Raw genomic sequence first — 21420 nt, 5'->3', positions numbered from 1 at the left:
ATTAACTCAAAATGAATTATAGACTTAAATTTAAAAGGTAAAACTAAAAATCTTTTAGAAAAAATCATGGGGGAAAATTTTTGGAGTTCAGAGCTTGGCAAATAGTTCCTAGACTTGATACTCAGAGCAAGATCTGTAAGAGAAAAAATTGAGAAATTGGACCTCATCAAAATTACAGACTTTTACTCTGCTAATGATTCTGTTAAGGGGATGAAAAAAGCTACAAGACTGGGAGAAAATAATGGAAAACTACATATTTGATAAAGGACTAGCATGTAGAATATGTGCAGAACTCTCAGAAGTCAACAGTAAAGCAAACAAACACACAAACAAAAAAATAGTACAATTAGAAAATGGACAAAAACGTGAATGGGCATTTCACCAAAGGCCTTGACTTGGCAAATCCGCACATGAAAAGCTGTTCACCATCATTACCCACTAGGGAAATGCAAATTTAAACCACAATGATGTGTCACTTATCAGAATGGCTAAAATGGAAATCATGACAACTTCAAATACTGGTGAGGATATAAAGAAACTGGGTCCTTCATAAATTGTTGATGGGAAGTGAAAGATGTAGCAACTCTGGAAAATAGTTTGGCAGTTTCTTATAAAACTAAACATGCAACTACCATGTGACCCAGCAATTTCATTCTTGGGCATTTATCCCAGAGAAATGAAAAGATATGTTCACATAAAAATCTGTACATGAATGTTTATGGCAGCTTTTTTTGGTTTGGAATAGTCAAAATCCAGAAACACCCCAGATGTCCTTCAAAGGGTGAATGGTTAAACTATAGTACATCCATATCATGAATACTGGTCAGCAAAACAATGGAACAAAGTATTGATACAGCAACCTTAGTGAATCTCCAGAGAATTAAACTGAGTGAAAAGATGCAATCCTAAGCGGTTTCGTACCATGTGATACCATTTATATAACATTCTTGAAATTGTAAAATTATAGAAGTGGAGAACAGATTTACTAGTTGTCATTAGTAGTGACATGGTGGGAGGAGGGAAGTGAGTGTGGCTATGAAAGGGCAGCATGAGGGTTCCTTGTGGTGATGGAAATGTCCTGCATTTTGAATGCATCAGTGTCAATATCCTGGTTGTGATAGTGTACTATAGTTTTTCCAGATGTTATCATTGGGGGAAATTGGGTAAAGAGTCCATGGGATCTCTCTGTATTATTTATTACAACTGCATCTAAATCTATAATTATCTCAAAATTAAGAGTTTAATAAAAAAATCACCTTAAAAGATAATTTCTTTGGAGAGCTAGGTTGTCTTCTAGCCCTTTGTGTATTTGACATTTAGTCATTGACTCATTCAACATTTATTAGGTATCTACTTTCTGCCAAATTCCCTGCTAGGTTCTGAAAATACAGAGTGAGGACAAGTCTGGATATGTTACCTGCGCATTGGCTTCTTGTTGTTCCCCAGGATAGAAATCAAGAGAGACAACAGACGGGAGTAGAAAAGTAGAAGTTTATTAGCTTGTGCACAGGAGAGGCACAAGAGAGCTGGTGCAGAAGGGAAAGGGGCAGATCACTGGCTCTTTAGGGAGCGGGATTGGAGGGCTTTTGTTAGGCAAAGGCTGGGGAGGAGGGCCTTGTTATGCTTGCACCTGTGCTGTCATGTAGCATGCTACTACATGCGACGCATGGATCATTGGCAGCTTGTGGATGCTAGAGTGTGTGTGTGTAAGCCTGGGAAAGTCCCGAAAGTGCTGAGCATGGATCTTGGTGGTCTCGATCTGATTCTCCCAGCTTGTGGATTGGTTAGGGACCTTATCTTGTTAGGCCAGAGGCCTTGCACATGGCCCTGTTTCAGAGGCTGTTTCCTGTCTCAGATATAAATATTTGGGGTTCACTAGCATGTAAGTGGTAAGATATTAACCAGGGAGGATAATGTAGGTTCAGAGAGCATCAAGGTCGTAATGTTCGCTGTATTGTATTCAGTTCCACGTGGCTGTCTCTATCAGACTGTGAGCTTACATATAGGGACATCATTTATTCATCTTTGTGTTCCAAGTACCTGCCTTTGTAGCTGGCGTATATGAAGCACTTAATGGAAATATGCTGTATACTTGATTGATTGCATGAATAAGATGAGGTTCAGAACATGCTTACCCCCAAATATGGCACTTTTGCATATTGAAAATCATAAGCTGAAGGAATCTGAAAAAATGACAAAAGCAAGAAGGTCACTCTGACCACCCTGACCCCCAAACCCCTTCTTCCCTGAAAGCAGGAGATAAATCTCCCATGTGAAAGTTGCCTTCTCTGTACCAGGGGGGAGGAATACATTCTTATCACCAGAGATGGGGAATTTGGGGCCAAAAAATCTATACAAATAAACCTTGTTAAACTAATCCTTATCTCCTAGCTAGTTCTTTGCTATTTACTACCTATCAACTTTAAAATAAAATAGCCAGTTATTTTACCAACAAAATGAGTTTATTCAGGAATGGCAAAAGAATTGCAATTTGGGACATGCAAACTAGGGTGAACCACAAGCAAGTCCAGAGAACTAAGGAGGAGAACTTGCCTTTTTAGAGAAAAGGGAGGATTTTGGAGGGGCTGTTCTAAATGAAAGTTCAGAGTAAGAGTTCACGGTTGCAATGACTCCTTATTGGCTGAGCTGTGGTATATTCCATTGCCTCGACTTGTTGCTGGGCAAGAAGAAAGTCTTCCTTTCTCCTGCTGGAGTAGTAAAGTAGTAGGCAACTTCCTGTTGGAGATGCAAGGTAAGATCTCTCTCTGTTTGGGGTGATGATGAGTGGTAGGGCTTGAGAGCTCCTCTCCCCCTACAGGCCTTTCTGTCTCCAATTTTAGTTGAGGTTTTCTTTATTTATTTTCACATACCCAAATTAATTAAATTTTTAATTTTTATTTTAATTAATTTTCACAGTACTCCTTTGTCTCATTAATTCTTCACAAATTTATTATTTCTTCATCTAAAAGGTATTAAAGCTTCCTGCTCTGGTCACTTCTTCCAGTCTTTATTCTCTTGTGAAGGCTTCCATATACATGTAAGTATTTAACAAAATTTCTATACTTTTCTCTTGTTAATCTGTCTTTGTCAGTTTGATTTTCAGACCCAGCCAGGGACTCTAACAGGATTGAGGAAAACTTTTTCCTCCCCTATGTCAACGAAAATAATCCATAGCCAATCTATAAATGAAAATTTGAGAGAGTTTATTCTGAGCTAAAATCTGAGGACCATGGCCTGGGGACTTTCTTCCCGAAGGAAGAAAGGCCACCGAAGAAGTGAGGTATACAGAGTGGTTATATACCCCCAAACAGTATGTTTCACATATGATTGAAATGTCCCTCCCGCAATAGTCACAAGATTGCCCTGTCAGCACAGCGCTTGATGGACACAGCAGGTAGTGGGTCTGCTATCTTGGCGGGTGCAGCGGGAAGCAAGTCTATTGTCTCAAGCTGGGTGGTCACTGGTGAGCGCAGCAATCAGTTCCTAGCCTAAGGAAACATGCTTAATCCTTAAGGAAATGCCAACGCTGGGAGGGGGAGGGAAGTTACACCTTTATCTCAAGGGCCTTTGTTCTTGCCATAGGGAATGTCTAAAGCAGATATACAATGCAAGCTCAAAGGCCTTGGTCAGGCCCTTTGGGAAAGACAAGGTCAGGCCGAATTAGGTTTACACCAAATGGCTTCCTCATATACTCCAGTGTATCCTATTGGAGTCACCTGTAAATACATGCTTTAGTTTTTATGAGGGCAGTAAACTAATGACCAAATAAAAGAACTGGATAGGGAGATATAAAATTAGTTTTTTTAGATTGCAGTAGCATATTTTTTCACAGTACTATGAAACAGCTACTGTTTGGTGGATCTGAAATTTAGCAAATCCAGAAAAATCAACATCTCCAAAAAATATATTTCTGATATATTCCTTGTAATCGCTTACGGAAGATTTTCAGAAGTACCTTGACAGAGTATTGACAGAGATTAACCAATCCTGCACAGCCAACTACACTTCCCCTCTTCCCCCATTGCAGAAGCTCAGTGCATGAAAGCAGGGTAGGGGAAATCAGGTGGAATGCCATAGCCCTAAACTGCTGCTCATTTCTTTATATGCTCTTCTAGTAGTTTTTCTAGGATAAGATACACATAAATATATACAAAATAAAGGTAGTATCGTGTAAATATATAATTTTTTAGCTGCTTTGTCTATTTCATGACCATTGCCCAATGTCAAAAATTATTCTTGATTGCTGTCTTCTCTCACTTCATTATACCATATTTATTTCACAAGCCCCTTAAAGTTGGGCACTTCACCTGTTTCCAGGTGGGAATACTCACTTTTTCTTGTTTTGCCTTATTCAGTCATTTAGAGGCAGTACACTTTTGCAATCTTTATAAAAAGACAAGGACAGCATTTAGTCTAACAGACTAAATCTCTAGCAATAAAAATTTGAAAACAGTTTTTGTTTTTTTCCATTTTCATGGTGGCTCATTGACTACCGTGATGTTCTTTGAAGGTAAGTTTGATTTTTGGGAGGGAGCCTTAAAAAAAAGGTGCTTTTTCAGAAGATTAGCATTGATTTTTAAAATCTACAATAATTAATGTATGTAATGCCCAATCTGCTCAAGTATTTGCTTGCCACTGTGTTGGTGCTTCTGCTTTCTTTGGGTGAAGGAAGGTACAGGTGGGATCATGGAAGGAGCACTAGATGATGAGTAAAGGAGAATAGACGGCCTGGCCTATAGTTGGCCTGGTGTCTGCAGAGAAGGAGTCTCTGGGCCCTAGTATTCTCATCTCTTATGCGTCATGGTTGGTCTAGCTCATGTTCAGGTTCCCTTTGACTTTAAATCTTACATTTCTTTTGAAATGTAAACGCTTTCTTAGCTGGCCTCTGAGAGAGCCATCCTTTCTAATGTTGGAAAGTCTGAAAGAATGAAGTCCAAAGCAGCAGAAGAAACCAGGCTTTTGAGCTCTTCCTCTTTGCAGCTTTGTATTTTTTTTTAAGTGAATTCTTTTTTTTTCCTTTTTCTCCCCAAAGTCCCCCGGTACATAGCTGTGTATTTTTAGTTGTGGGTCCTTCCAGTTATGGCATGTGGGATGCCGCCTCAGTATGGCTTGATGATCGGTGCCATGTCTGTGCCCAGGATTCAAACCATTGAAACCCTGGGCCACTGAAGCGGAGTGCGCAAACTTAACCACTCGGCCACGGGGCTGGCCCCTAAGTGAATTCTTATAACAACAGTCATACACATGTATTCTAGTCTAAGCGATAAAATATTTTCCAAATCTCAATATGTTAACATCTCCATATTATCCAGAGATTAATTTTCTACCCAAATGGCGCACAGCTCAGGTCTGGGAATTAAAATCCTCTAAGAAGAAAAAATGGCCGTTTTAAACCTCTGTACCCAGCCTTGTTGATACTTAGTATTCAATTCTAATGAGCTTAGTTATTTTGCTGCAAACTCAGAGAGCATGGCAGAGCATCAGTACTATTAGGGTGGTGGTGAAGGACTGATGGCCAACTGAAATCAAAGAAAGAGACAACAAAATTCAAAACACTAAAACGTATGATTGCACAGAATAGCAACATCTTTTCCTAAAGGATGACTGTCGTCATTGAGAAAAGTTTAAATTTTGTTTATAGCCTCTGTTTAATAGTATAGTAACATTTCACAGTATTTCTATACCAGCTTTTACTGGCATCGGAATCACCTTGAAGGCTTGTTCAGGCACAGACTTCTGGCCCTGCCCTAGAATCCCTATTTCTTGGGTCTAGAATGGGGCCTGAGAGTCTATTTCTAACAGCTTTTCAGTTGACATTGATGTTGATGTTGCTGGTTCTGGGACCACACTTCAAGAACCACCATCCTATACTAAATTATTTTGTGTTGTTTAAAATAACATGTTTAAATTTCCTGGAAAAATTAACTTAAATGTAAAGCTTGTTCCTTACTACATGATTATTTCTAAAATTCTTCATCTTGTATTCCTTTAGTGGGAATTGAAAGCCTAAGGTCATGAAATTCTTTTGCTTTTAAATAATTCCCTTTCCATTCTCTCCTATAAGAGTCTGCTCTCAGTTTCCTCAATGTAGAGAAACTCCAAATATTTGTAGTTTTCCATTTCTGAATTTATTTGTGTCTGCTTTCATTCTTTCTTGTTCTTAATATTTTGTTGTCTTTTTACGACTTGAACTTAAAGCTTAATTTTACTTTTTTTGGATTATGAATACGTTTAATGCTATTTTCTCTGCGCATGAGTCGTGAAATTTTCTGTCTCCCTCCCTCTCTCCTTCCCTCCCTCCCTCTCTGTCTCTCTCTCTCTCACACACACACACTCACACACACACAGACACACACACGCATGCACACCAAAATTCAAAAAGTTATATGGTAAAAAAATAAGTTTTTCTCCCACCTTTGTCTCCCAGCCATTCAATTCCCTTTCTTGGAGCCATCTACTGTTATCAGTTTCTTGACATAGACACAATCCTTATTCACGGATTCTGTATTTATGAATTCACCTAATTGCTAAAATTTGTTTATAACCTCATAATACACTCTTGGGGTTTTCGAGATCATTTAAGGACATGTGCAGAGCATCAGAAAATTTGAGTCTCATCTGAGGTTGAACAAGGGACCCTCTGCTTTCTTGTTTCAGCTCAGACTGTAAACAAGTGTCCTTTTTGCTATTTAGTGCCATGTTTTTTGCATTTTTGTGCTTTCTGTTGATCATTTTCCTGTTTAAAATGGTCCCCAGTAGTACTGCTGAAGTGCTGTCTAGTGTTTCTAAGTGCAAGAAGGCTGTGATGTGCCTTATGGAGCAAATATGTGTTAGATAAACTTCCTTCAGGCTTGAGTTACACTGCTGTTGGTTGTGAGTTCAATGTTAATGAATCAAAAGTATGTATTAAATAGAGTGTCTTTAAACAGAAATGTGCATAAAATAAGACTGTGTGTTCATTAGTTGACAAAAATGACCAGCGGTTCTCAGCAAATTAACTCTGTATTTCCTTTAGGAGCAATGGTTCAGTGTTCACTAATTCAGTGTTCGCAAAGATGTTATAGATCATAACTGCCATGAATAATGAGAATTGACTGTGTATTATTTTCATTTCCTAAATATTTTGCAATTTCAATTAAGTGTTTTCACGTACTAGCTAATCCTCACAGCTTACAAAGCTTAGGAAAATGCAGAACTGTCTTTTTTATGGGAGAATTTTAGTAGAGAGCACAGTATGATCAGGACTGATTGGGCTGATAGAACCATGATATGTGGGCCTAAGTTTCATTCTTCTGCCATCTTGCCACTAAGTTCAGAATATGCTTTAGCATGCACTTAACAACCTCCTCTGAATTAAGAATTGAAGACTGTTGTTTGATTTCTATCCTTGTAAATGACTTGCTTAATGAACTTGAGTGCTATGCTTTGGTTTTCAGTCTACTTTATCATTACATCTGCTATGGGGAGAGGATGAAGCAATGGAAATGTCATTATGAGTTGATGAATGATGTCTTTTCTCAGCGAAACAGTGATGTGAAAATATATAACATAGATGTTTGTAGTGGGGTTACTCCTTTTGACTGGGAAAAACATTCCTTTTCAGGACAAAACCATTGTCCCTGTCCTCAAGTAGTTTAAGATTCGGTAGATGGACTAGCATCCTAACTGTTGAGTGCAGGGAGTGTTTTATGTGCGTGAGTGTAGTGTGTATAGGAAGCAGTTGGTAAGAAAGAAGAGAGGGGTCAGTTCTATGTGAGGAGAATTGGGAGGATACGACACGGTTTCATAGAGATAAAACATCTCTGAACTCATGAATCACGTCAATGGGATGGTGTGTTTCAATTTGAAAAGAAAATTCACAAGGAACTTGTCAGGACTGTACCTATTGAAAAAGCAAGGTAGGCCAGTAATTATCAGGAGAGGGCAAGCAATAGAAATGGCAGAGGCAAGAGGCTTGAATCCTGATGCTGCCATTCAGTACTTTGTCAGTAGGCATGACTGGACAGATTGTCTTTCATAGTGTTGTCATGAGGATTAAATGAAATAAACAATAAAAAGAAGAATAAGGAAAGGCTTTAGAGAGGAGGTGATATTACATCACCATTTGTAGATAGAGAACCATTTCAGGCTGTTAACCTCTACTTATTAATTGTGGAACTAAAGACTGGCAAATTCTTTGTGTGTTATCATTTACTCTTTCCTCCACTAGAGCCAAGACTCCAGGATTTTATATGCAGCAACTTTATTTGGAGACTCTTAGATAAAATCGGTTTATTTAGAATGTTTAGGAGAAAATAATTTTTAACCTGGAGGCTATTTCTTCTATGTAACAGTAATATTTCTAATTGCCTAAAATAGTTTTTAATATGCAGTTTAGTGAGTTGATTTAAAACAAGTTTTAATTTTACTTGCCGTAGCCATTCTGCTTGCTAAATTATTTCTGGGTGAGAACTTTATTTTTTTTCACTAGCTGAATATTTTTTGAGACTGTTAGGTACCTGTACATAAGTATGATTATTATACACTTATTTTAAATGCTGAATTTCGTGGATAATTAACTATGTTGTCATTCTCTATAGAATATGTAGAACTACAATAAATACTTTCATTAAAAACAAAACTGATAACTAGTCAGTTGATCTAAGTGAAGATTAGCTAGCAGTTTTGATGTTTCACTTGACTTTGATGAGATGCTGCAGAGCATAAAGGATGAGTTTGGTACTTTTGTTTTATAGTGTGTGTGTCTAATTTTTACATGCTTTGAAAGGATTTGTTTCCCTGGCATACTTAGGAAATATTCATACTAAGATATGGGTAACATGAACTTAATTTTAACTGATGATACTTTTCTTAAGTGAAAAATAGTGACAGAGTGGTTGGGAGTCCACCTGCAATTCCAAATATGGTGATATCTTTAGACACTTATTAATCAATCTTCAAATTAATTTTGCAGGGTCTTTGGTCTGCAGTCATTCCCTCGTGCATTTGTTTAATTGCAGATTTTAACCTTTTGACTTAGGGCAGCAGAACTGATTTCTCTTGGAACTGAGTAGATGATTTTGTTTTCAAAAGCCTTTAAAAATTGTATTTTTCCATTTATTTTTGTGTCCATCATAAGATAGTTTTCTCTTGAGTACTCCTTTATTCTTGAATAATTAAGAAGATCCCAGTGTGACAGACATTTTCAAATCTCCCATTCTTGAAAATATGGCATTTATTAGCAGAGAATGGTATTGATAGTCATTTCTCAACTGAAGTATAGTGATGAAAAGACATCTCTTCTGAATGGGAATATGGCATTGTAGATTCAGATAATGGTTGTGTTTAGAATTGCTTTCCCTGCTCCTTTTTCCCCCCTTAGACTTAATTTTAATAAAAGACATTATCTACACAAAAAGTAACTATTACAAAAGAAGACTGAAGTGTCAAGGGATTCCTCGGTCTCTCTGATCTGTATGCCCTGGCACTGTCTCTCATCGGGCTGCCCTCCATGTGCAGCTGCCAGGTTCTTGCATAATTGTCTTGACAAATGGCATACGCTTTAATACTGCAACTGGGCCTGTGCCAACCCATGGAAGCCATGTGCCCCAGGCAGCAAAATCCAGTGCCAATTTCTTGCTGGTAGATTTAAGCCATACCTTAAACACATTGTTGAAACCAATGAGGGATAAATAAATAGTCATTTGAGGTAAAAATCACTTATATGTACCCATGCAAGGTAAGAGCATTTGTGAATGGTAAGGGGCTGCTGATGTTTCTGAATGTAGACACTCTTATGTGCTGGAGCTACAGCTTCCTGCCTTGGGGGCTTCCATTTTGTTCCTTATATGCTCCAGAATCAATCCAAAAAACACGTTGCATGAATCCTTAGAGAAAAGAGTATTCACTTTATTCTCTTCAATGCTGTTAAAGTGCCCAAGGTAGAAAAGTGAGGTTGTTGTTATCAATGCCTACAGTCATTTCTAGAGATTAGGGACACCAGATGCTGTGAAAAATAATAATTGTTTCTAAATGGACAAAACTCAAGGAAAGAGTGTGGAATGCTCTTAGTCCAACTGTGTGTTAAAATGTTCTCCCAGGCAGTTCATATTACTGCAGGTTAGTGATTTTAAAACACAGTGTCCATTTGACCCTATGTTGGTTATTTTCTAGTGGGAGAGATGTACATGTCCACAGATAATTACAAGTAGGTTAATTTGGCATGAAAGATCTGGATATTTCTGTTTGAAACATCTAGATTATTTATATTAATTTCAACCAAGCCAGCAGGAGGTAAGGTTTCCTGGTGCCCAGTTAGTTCCACAGTTTGTAGAAACAGTATCTTCTCCCTTCTGCACATCCACACTGGACTCTTGGTGACATTATCCTTTGTGTATTACACAAAAACTGTCCCAGAATAACGCCCTAGTTATTCTCTGAGGTGGACCCATCTCTAGATAACATGTGGCCTTCTCTTCATGACTGACTTCATTTGCATGTGGCCTTTTTCATTCTAGTCTCACTCTTAGGAGGAAAGAGCTCTGGCTGGGGTAACCAGGACCAGGACCTGGGCTTGTTGAGTTTAATTTGTAAGACTTTGTCCTATTTGACCAAGTTTCAACTGTGTTCTTTGTTTTTCTGACTCCTTCAGTTTAGGTAATGTAAATGTTCTGTAACCTAATCTTCTCAGTTTCTCTAAAATGTATAAATGTACTGATTATAGATTTTCCTGAATTCAGAACAGACTTCTACTAACATAACATATTTTATTTCTCCAATGTATTAAGTTAAATTTCCCCCCTCATCAATGTCACCTATGAGATACGTGAAATGAAACCACTTTAATTGAATGCAATTACTGTTTTTCTTGTAATTAAAATTCTAATACATCTATTAATGTACCTATGTTAACATATCAGACTTAAAGAAATGCTATTAATGGAAGGACCCAAAATCCTGGGATCATTCCCCAAGACATAGGTTCCTGAGAACTGAAACATGGTGTGTGTCCTGGGAAGGAAGTTAAGAGGAGGCAGGAAAGGTAGTTTGGCATTGGGCTGTAAATTAATCTACACTTAATATTGTGGACTGTTAAGGGTTTGACAGCAGAGAAGTGACATAGTTACGTCTGTGTTTTAGAGGGACCTCGTTGAATGTACAGTGTGGGATGGAGGTGAAAGTGGAAAAGCTAAGAGAAGGGACCAGATTAGGGGCGAGCTGCTCAACTGAAATGGTAGGATTAGGACCAAGGGAAGTCTGGGCCCACAATCTCTTGTTTGCAATTCCAAAATCTGAAAAAGCTCTGAAAACTGAAATCCTTTTCATAAATGTGGTGGCAAAACTGATTGGTCAGTAAAATCTTGGTTTTATATGTGAATTATTTCACTGCTGGTACTGGTTATGCTGATCTCTGTTGTTTCCTGATACTTTGTTGGTTTTTTGTGTGTGACTTTGAACTTAATTGCTCTTAGGAAATGTAAAAGAAGAGTTAGAGACAGCCCTGTGGGTAACTGTCAAAAGACCTGAAAGCATCTATTATTATCAATAACACATAAAATAGAATTATTATAAACCTGATTATGTTATGTTTGTGAAGTATGTTATATATGTGGGAGCCCCACCATGTACAACCTAGAGAAACAGAAAGACAAGTTGTGGAATTTTTACAGGGATAGTGATGACCAAGTACTAGTAACAAATAGGGAAATGTTACATAGCCAAAAGAAGTGCAGATGTGACTATGCATTAATAGATTGGATTGGACAGTGAAGAACTGAAAGTATGCCACTGACTGGTTTATTGTTTATGAAATAACTTAGAATATACCACAAAAAACTGACCATCAAAGGTAAGTATAAATATTCGGAGACTGGCTGCAGAAATTTAAAAAGCTTCATGGTGTACAGTATCTGAAAGCCTATCGTGAAAAGCTTTGTTCATCAAAAGCTAGTTTGAAAATCACATTGATGAATTTGCTAAGGTGATATTCATTGAAAACCCTAGTCCTCAATAGACTTTCAGTGTAGATGAAATAGCATTGTACTGGGATTAGGTTTCTAGAAAACAATAAGGATGACCAATGAGAAGACATCACCTGGTTTTAAGGATGCTAACCATTGGGCAGCTCTTCTTGGATATGCCAGTCCTGCAAGCACACTGAAGATAAAGTTGGTAGACAGTGGGGGGAACCCTACTTAAATGTGTTTGTAAGATACATGCAATTTAGTTAGGCATTATTTATATAAGAAAGCAGAGGTGACCAGAGAAATATTTTCTGACTAGTTCAATACTCTATGTACGAACAATACTAGCTCACTAATGATAAGCTGGAGTGGAAGAAAAGTGAGAGTTTTTTCCTATACAACTCTTCCACACAGCCTTACTTTTCAACTTCTTGTGAAAAATAATGTTTTTGACTTTTGCCTAACCAATGACATCTGTAATTGAGCCTGATGACCAAGGAATTTTATGCTCCCTGAAGAACAAGTATACACATATTAAAAAATAGAACAAACTGCATGCTTGCTGTAGTTAATAGATTCCTCAGGTTCCAAAATCTTCTGAAAGAACTCAGCCTTAAATATGCTATTTATTACAGTTGCTAATGCTTCAAATGAGGTTGATAAACACTAACAAGTGCTTGGCACTGACCTTGGATTACAATGATGTTTGAAAGTGAACCTGCAAAGAAGACATTGAGGGACTGCATATCACTAATGAAAAGATTATGTCACACTTCTTATGCCAGAAGTTGATCAGCCAGATCGGTAAATAAGTTGAATAAATGCTGAATTTGATAATGTTGTACCTTTTGTGTATTCCTTGAATGATAGGGAAATTGCTGGCATGATATTAAATTCAGAAAGACGTGAGGAGAGTAGTGATGATGATGGTGACATGAATGCAGATGTGATAATGTGATTTATAATAAGAAATATACATTTGGTATTCATCCATTGTTCCTAGCACATAGCTCCTGAAACCCTTGTAATTTCTTATATAAGAGCCATAGGGAGATCTTTTGTTATAATGTTCAGTTTTGTTCCCTGTTCCCAAAATAACTCCAGAGCCATAAGCAAAATAGATATCTTTTGTTATTTGTATAACAAGCCCTTTTCTACCATAGCTGAGTTTATGTTAATAAGATGATTTGTGGCAAGCCCCTAGATAACTTGGGGATGGGGACTGGTTGCCAGGGGAACCACCCAGAACTTTGGGGGCAGGAAAGAAAGGTTGGAAATTGAATTCAGTTACGAATGGCCAATAATTTTATCAATCATGCCTCTAATGAAGCCTCCGTAAAAACCCAAAAGGACATGGTTCAGAGAGTTTCAGGGTTGATGAACACTTGGAGGTGCTGGGAGGGTAGTGTGCCCAGAGAGGGCATGGAAGTTCTCTGCTCCTTCCCCATACCTTGCTCTATGCATCTCTTCTATCTAGTTGTTCCTGAGTTATATCTTTTTATAATAAACCAGTAATATAGTAAGTAAAATGTTTTCCCGAGGTCTGTGAGCTATTCTAGCAAATCAATTGAACCCGAGGAGGGAACTTCTGATTTATAGCCTGTAGATCACCTGGACATTCTGTTGACATCTGAAGTGGGGAGAGAGGGCAGTCTTGTGGGACTGAGCCCTTAACCAGTGGAATCTAAGCTTTCTCCAGGTAGGTAATGTCAGAATTGAGTTAAATTGTAGGACACCCAGCTGATGTCTGCAGGGAATAGGAGAATTGCTTGGTGGCGTTGGAAAACACACATCAGAGCAGGTGAAAAATCCCTGTAAACACTCTAGTGAAGAATGTGCCATCAGTTAATTCTGGCCTGAACAGTGAGTGTGCAGTGGTAATAGTGAGGAAGGGGTGACTCAGCGGAAGAGAGCCTGCTTGGACAGAAGCCCATGTTAAAGAGACGTGAGACTGGAACAAGCCTTTTTACAGGTTGTGTAGCAGGCTAGCCCCTTGTTAGGTGTCCAGATTGAGGCTGGTGAGAGCATCCTCTGGCAGCCCCCTGTAATGAGCTGCGTATATAGCATAGCTGTTAGCTTTGTTTGAACTAAGTTTCAGTGAATATTTTCCTTAGACATAAGAAATATTTTTTTCTTACTAAAGTACAATGTAACATTTTAGCTTTAATCTGTATTAAAGACTTCCTTAATGGGGTATAAGTGAGAAACATTTATTTGGTATAGGATCCAGTATTATCAATTTCTGAGAAAGTATGAATGTCTCGGGAAAACAGCATTGAGTGATTGGCATTGTGCTTTGGCAGTTGATTTATAGCTAGGGAAAGAAAATTGGAAAGGCAAAGAAGTTTTTTGTATGCCAAGCATTCCACCTGCATTGTTATCAAAAAATAATTGCTTAGCTCGTCACTGAATGCAGTTAATTAAACTGTCTATGGCAATGTTATGTTTATACTGGCATGTATTCTTGATATAAGTGGGTTTAATACAGGCCATTAAAATGGCTAGAGCTCAACTTGACAGATATTTTTAAATAACTTTTTCTTGTAATAATAAATCAGTTATTTCAAAATCAAAATTTAATTAACAATATAATGTCTATTTAGAAAACTTAGAAATATAAAAGTAGAAAATAAGGACCAGGGATAATAGCTATTAAATCTTGCATGGTTCTTCCAGGGTTTCTAAATAAAATATGCATGTATTTATAGGTAGGTATATACTTACATCATTAAGATCATATCATACATACAATTTTATATCCTATTTATCACTTTATAAGTATATAGTTATATCATTAAAACTCTGCTACCGTTATGCTTTATGACTGCGTAATATTTTATTGTGTGGTTCTACTGCAGTTTGCTTAATCATTCCCTTGTTGGGAGATGTTTATGTGGTTTGTAATGTTTTTCTGTTGTAAATAATACTGTAATGGAACTTATTCGTGTTTAAGTTCTGTCTTCATTTACATTATTTCCTTGTGATAAATTCCTAGAAGGGTAATCACCCTATCAAATGGTCCGAAGTTTTAAGTCTCTTGGCAGTTCTGAATTCCTTTCTAGGAAGGTTGTACCAGTAATACTCCCATCAGCAACCTAGGGAACTAACCGCCTTCTTAAAGACATTTCTTTGTATTCATGCTACTCAGCAACAACAAAAACATCCTCTTGCCTTGCCCTTTTATGAGTAAAAGTTAATGGAAGTTAGCCATTTCCCCACTGTTATTTAGTAGAGTAAAATGTGTAAACTCTGTTTTCTGAGCCACGCTTCATTTTTCTTGGTGGAAACTGATTAAGTACTGCATCTGGAGGTTGATGGAATGTGCTTGATCTCCTTTGTGTGGTTGTGACCACATGTGAGTAATGTTTGCTTGTCATAGGCCTGTCCCGTCAGCTAATTGTGCTTTAGAGAAATTACCACTCCAGTAGAGTTCATGTTCTGCTGTACACACAGGACTGAGAGAGGCTGAAAGGAAAGACTGTGTAAACTGTTAGATTCTAACGCCTTCATTCTACCAGCAAACATTTATTCAGTGTTCTGCCAGTTCTAGTCACTGTGCTAGGTTTATGTGGTGAAGCAAGTTTATAGTATTCTCACTATGGCCTTTTGAACAACTGAACGAATCCAGGTGTAATCCATGCTCCTTTAACAGGATGCCTCCGATACCTTTTTATTTTCATCTGTTTATCAATTTAATTTTTAAAATAAAAATCATATATTTAATGTATGCAGTATGATGATTTGACACATAGATTCATAGTGAAATGATTTCTACAGTTGATTAATATTTCTTTTCACATAGTTACCATTTTTATATGTGTGATGAGAGTACCTGAAATCTACTCTCTTAGCATATTTCCAGTATTTAATACTGTATTGTTAACTATAGTCATCATTCCTGTACATTCGATCTCTAGGCTTATTCACCCTATATGACTGCAACTTTGTGCCCCTTGACCAGCATCCCCCCATTTCCCCTACCTCCTTGAGGACCACTAGTAACCACATTTTAACTCTCTGCGTCTGTGTGTTTGACCTTTTTAGATTTCACATATAAGCGAGATCTTGACTTGACTTAACTTGAAATAGAAAGAACATTTACCTGGGAATCAGGCTGCTGAGTTCTGTTATCACCTCTGACTGTGATTGATTGGCTGTACATCTTTAGGAATACAGCTAATCTGTGACTTGGTTTCCTTATCTATAAAATGTGAGCTTTGAACTAAATGATGCCTCTGGTCCTTTCTGGTTTTCTCAAATTTTCTTATTCTGCTAAGGGTGGAATATCTCCGTCTATTTCTATAAAAGCTGAAATCCACACAAAATGTTAGAAGCCAGTTTGTATGTTGAGATACAATCTCAGGAATCAGTTTTGATTTTTTCAGGTACAGAATTCCCATTATTCTTATGTGAGCATCTAGATCTGCCCTGTCCAATATGGTAGTACTAGTCACATGTGGCAATTTTAATTAAAATTAATAAAATTAAATAAAATTAAAATTAAGTCCCTCAGTTGCACTGACCACATTTCAAATACTCAGTAGCCACATGTGGCCACAGTATTTGACAGTGCAGGTACAGGACATTTCCGTCATTGCAGAAAGTTCTGTTGGATGGCATGGAACATTGCTTTTTGGTCAGAATAAGCTCTGGTTTAGTAAATAAGGATAAAATTTGCCACAAAAGAGGCTGTAAAAAGGGATCCAATATCTATTTAAAGTGTACCCCTTAGGGTACTCTAGAACTGCTTTTCCCCCTCATTTAGTTCCATTGTCACTTTTTCAGGAAAACTTTTCTGTCCTACTCAGAACATAGGACTAAGTACATTGCTTTTGACACTTGAAGAAAATGAACTTAAACCTTACTCACCTAGGATTTCAGTGTTAGAAGTGTTGAAGCTTCACTATATAATTTTGCTTTAAAAATAGTTGTTTTTACAGAATTTCAGTTTGGGATGATAGAAAAGGACCAGAGTTGGATGGTGGTGATGGTTGCACAGCATTGTGAATATGCTAAATGCCACTAAACTATACACTTAAAAATGATACATTTTATGTTATGTAATTTTACCGTATAAAAAATACTTGTTCCAATTAGTAGGAAAAAGAGTGTCAGGGTAGTATCACAATAAAGTTGAGTATATTGTACTTGTATTTTAGGAGGAAGAGTAGAGGATCCAGTTCTGTCATGTGTTTCTCAGGTTGAGTTTGCCAGGAATTAAATTTTGAGATGGAAGATTAGCACACAGGACACTTATTAATTATGTGTGTTGCTGATCGTGGCATCAGCACCTGTGAGGGACTGGAAAGAAGCAGGATTGGGCAGAGGAAGAAGTTGAGCTTTGACGTAGTCCCAGTGAAGATCTCAGCCAGCTGTTTGGGGGCCCGTCAGCCAGGCTTGTCCCGAATTATACCCCCGCAATGATGGGTGCAGGCTGCCCCTGGAAGGATGTGTGACTCTGGGCAAGGCAGCTTTCTTTAGGCGAGGCTATTCTCCAGAAGGGCTGAAACCTGAGGGGCATCTCTGGGCAAATGAGTCGTTTATTCCTGAGTAGAGATTTGTGTGGTGCTGCAGTTACTCATGACAGTAACAATGTCAAGCCAGAAATCTTTTTTCTAATGGTCCACATTTATGCACTATGTAAATAGAGGACCAGAAAGTAGGAGAAAAAGGGCTCTCATAGTATTAGGTAATTCATACAGCTACCAATATCCAAGGACATAAGAAAGGGCAGGCTCCACTCAGATTTTTTCTTCTCTTCGTTTGGGTTTATTATTTGTAATTGTTTATCTTTTTCTATAAATGTGAACTTATATAATAGCTATAAGTAAAATGTCATTTAGAGTGCCATGGTAATTTTTTATGTCCTGTGATCTTTAATTTGTCGAAGTAGCTTAAAATACTGTACGTTTGCATAATTTGGAATAACCAAAGAAAGAAGGAAAATATGATGAAGTGAATTAGCCCATACTGAACAGTGGGAGAAACCACCCCCCTTATCTTCACTTTTATCATCAACAAACAACATAGTGAGCACTTTTTTTAGGATAATGAGGCACTCAGTCTAAGGCCAGCAGGATGATTTTTACCTCCTTTTGACTTTTGTGTGGGAATGTATCTAGAAAAAAATCAGCACAAACTTACCTGAATAGCCTTTTAAAAAGAGTCTTGGCCAGAGCAGACATTTCGAAATGTCCTTGTAAATAAATTAGAAGGAAAAAAATTCGTTACGGGTTTCAGTAATGTTGACTATATCAAGCATATTATTATTATTATTATTATTTTAAAGATTTTATTTTTCCTTTTTCTCCCAAAGTCCCCCAGTACATAGTTGTATATTTTAGTTGTGGGTCCTTGTAGTTGTGTCATGTGGGATGCCGCCTCAGCATGGCCCGACGAGTGGTGCCATGTCCACGCCTGGGATTCAAACCAGGGAAACCCTGGGCTATGGAAGCAGAGCTCGCGAACTTAACCGCTCAGCCACGGGGCCGGCCCCCTCCAGCATATTATTTTTAAGTCATGATAGAGTGAGAGGTACATAGAATTCCTTATAGAGCAAATACATGGCATTTATATATTCATTTTATAGGACTAAAACATTTTACCAATGACTGAAGAGATGCTTATTTACACTTTTGTTTTTGTGCCTCTTTTGACTCTGTCTTATTTCTTTTTAGGGGGGCTTAGAACAGAGTGAAAGGTCATGGAATTTTAAAGTTAGGAGACAAGGATTTGAGGCTCATATCTGCTACTATTACCCGTGAGAATTGAATTATGTCATTTATGAACCAATATTTCTTTATATGTGAATTGTGACTAATAATTGTATGTATCTCAGGAGGTATTATGGAAGTCAGTAATAAAATGCATGTGAAATTATTTTATAAAATTACTCTTTTATTATGAATATTTTTCAAAAGATAATGGTAACTTCTTGATCATGAGCTGTACTGTTTTTCCTATGGGAAATACCGACTTTAAGATGATTGGTTGAACTAAAAGGTGGGCCTAACATTCAGTTAGGAAGGCTCTCAGGGCTCAAGGGACTGGAGTGACATAGGCTAAAACTGAGGCTGGGTCAGGATGATAGATTATCTGGTATTAAAGAATATTCAAATCAATTTACTTACCTTACAGCCACCAGAGCCCTCGGTTGGTGACTTCCTTGGACTCCTCCCAGAATGTATATTAACATTCTTTTTTGGTTAATATCCTTTGAGTCTATCTAGAAAAAGTCTTCTAGTGACTGCTCTCTGCTGTTAGGTTGTTCCTAGATGACAGGTCACCAATTAATATACTTGTTTTTGGTTGACTCATTAGTTTCCAGTCACCCTATCAATCATCTTTGTTCCTCTAGCGTTTCCTATGCATTCTGAGCTCACACTTTCTCTAAATAGGCTTCCTATTTCCGTTTTAAATTTCTCATATTTCTCTTAATTTTTATGTTCTACAAATAACTTTTAAGTGGATTTCTCTTAATTTCATGCATAGTGCCTTCCCTTGACCCTTTAATATTCATAACTTTTCATTCTAAACTTTAGCATCCCTCTTTGAAAAAAAGATCACATTTACTTGGCGAATATTGAGATTGTACACAATACTTTATAAATCTACAGCTTTTCTCGGGAGATTAAGACCATCTTATTCAAAGTTCCCTTGACTTCCCTTCCTTCAATCTCAGAAGTTTTTAATATTTTTATCCATTCTCTCATTGATACCCTCCTTCATTTCTACATGTTCCATTCATTTCTTCACCCATTATGGTCTGACTTCTGTCCTCGCCCAGCCATTGAAATTTTCCTGTTGATGGTCATCTTGTCAAATAGTTCTTTACTTTGACTGCCCCTTACCTAACCCTCTGTTATGTTTGATCCTGTTGATCAATTTTCTTTCCATCCTTTTCTGTTTTTTGTCTTTCCATTCTTCCCTCGTCTTCTACACCAGGGTCAGTGTAGACTCTGGGTAAACAAAGATTTATATAAGAGAGGCGGGGGTGTGTGTGTGTGTGTGTGTGTGTGCGCACGCGCGCTATTCTCAAGAACCACATAGTTCAACAGGAAGACAGACAAATAATAATAAACAGCATGGTAAGAATTGTATATACGGTGGCATTTGAGTTCAGAAAAGACGTTGATTTCCATCTAGAAACTCTCTGTCCTTGGCTTCTGTCTTACTGTACCCTTTGGTTCTCTTCTGGCTTACTCTTTATGTACCCTTCCCTTAAATAGTACAACTTCCAAGAGCTCTGTTTTTTGCCCATTTCTAATTTTACTCTTACCTTCCTATGGGTTCTTATGTACCTTTATGATGTTAAGTCTTTCCTCTATACAAATAACTCCCAAGGTTTCGACCACTAAATTCTTACCTCATTTCCAAACCCATGTCTCAAACTGAATCCTAGAAATTATAACATGGCTGTCTCACCCATACTTAATTTCAACATGTCCAAAGCTGTTTTTCTTTCCAACCGTAAACACACATATGAAAATCATTTGAACAAACAAAAAAATTCATCCTGTATTCTCTGTCTTAGTGAATGAATTTCTTGTTTTCTCTGTTACCTAGTCTCTAGAAGTCTCTGGGTCATTTTTAACTCTTAATTCAACTCATCTTATTTCTTACCTACTGGGTAGTGAGTTAAGTATAGTATGAACAGGATCTAGTTTAATTCTTTCACTTATGAGGTGGGTATTATTTTCTGTATTCTATACATGAGAAACTTGAGGGCCAGAAATGTCAAATAATGTGTCCGAGGACAATACACAGTGCCTAAGTGGCTGACTTAGGGTCAAACCCACATGGATATCTCTGCAAAGTATGGTCTTTGTCCATGACTGTTGTATTGACTCTTCTCATGGTTCTCAGGGTCTCTTATATACCAATGTTAGCACATTTAATATCCACATTTGTACTTTTATTACTTTTAATGTCTCTGTAATCTATGTGTATTTGTAACTAGGAAGATTTTCTTAATAGTGTGGAAGAACTTTTCAATGAATTAAGTTGAAACAGGGCTCAGCAAACTTTTTCTGTAAAGGACAAGATAATAAGTATTTTAGGCATTGTGAACCATATAGTCTCTGTGGCTATTCAACTATTCAACTATTCTTTGTAGTGGAAAAGCCACCACAGACAGTGTGTAAACAAATGGGCATTGCTAGGTTCCACTGAAACTTTATTTACAAAAACAGGACATGGGCAGATTTGGCCCTGGGGTCCTGAGTTAAATGGTTGTTTCACTTCCACCATCTAAGCTAACATGTTTTATTTGATTTATTCATTCATGTATTCATTTATGTGTTTAAGATGCATTGATAGATAATCTAAATTACTCAGATAAGATAGACATTAAGGTAGATAATTGAAGATATGTAACTTGAATTTAACAGTCTTGGGTCTGTTTTGATTGAGAAGTAATTGAATTGCTCAGAGTTCTGAACTTTGTCCATGGCTAGGTATATGAGTTTTTGTAAGTTAC

At 37.4% G+C, this 21420-nt stretch overlaps 1 protein-coding gene across 7 annotated transcripts in view; it reads left to right on the top strand.

The window, feature by feature from the left end:
• FARS2 (phenylalanyl-tRNA synthetase 2, mitochondrial) overlaps nucleotides 1-21420 on the top strand; it is a 466868-nt gene that overhangs the window by 72931 nt on the left and 372517 nt on the right. Inside the window, exon 3 of one of the 7 annotated variants that reach the window (XM_046639981.1) lies at nucleotides 2970-3037. The exons of the other annotated variants lie outside the window; for them this stretch is intronic. The gene's annotated coding sequence lies outside the window, so the exon portion shown is untranslated. The remainder of the gene's footprint in view (nucleotides 1-2969; nucleotides 3038-21420) is intronic. 7 annotated transcript variants of the gene reach the window in all.

Source organism: Equus quagga, chromosome 15, assembly GCF_021613505.1.
Source record: "Equus quagga isolate Etosha38 chromosome 15, UCLA_HA_Equagga_1.0, whole genome shotgun sequence".
Lineage (NCBI taxonomy): Eukaryota > Metazoa > Chordata > Mammalia > Perissodactyla > Equidae > Equus > Equus quagga.
The sequence above is the reverse complement of the archived record's forward strand: the minus strand, read 5'-3'. Positions and strand labels throughout refer to the sequence as shown.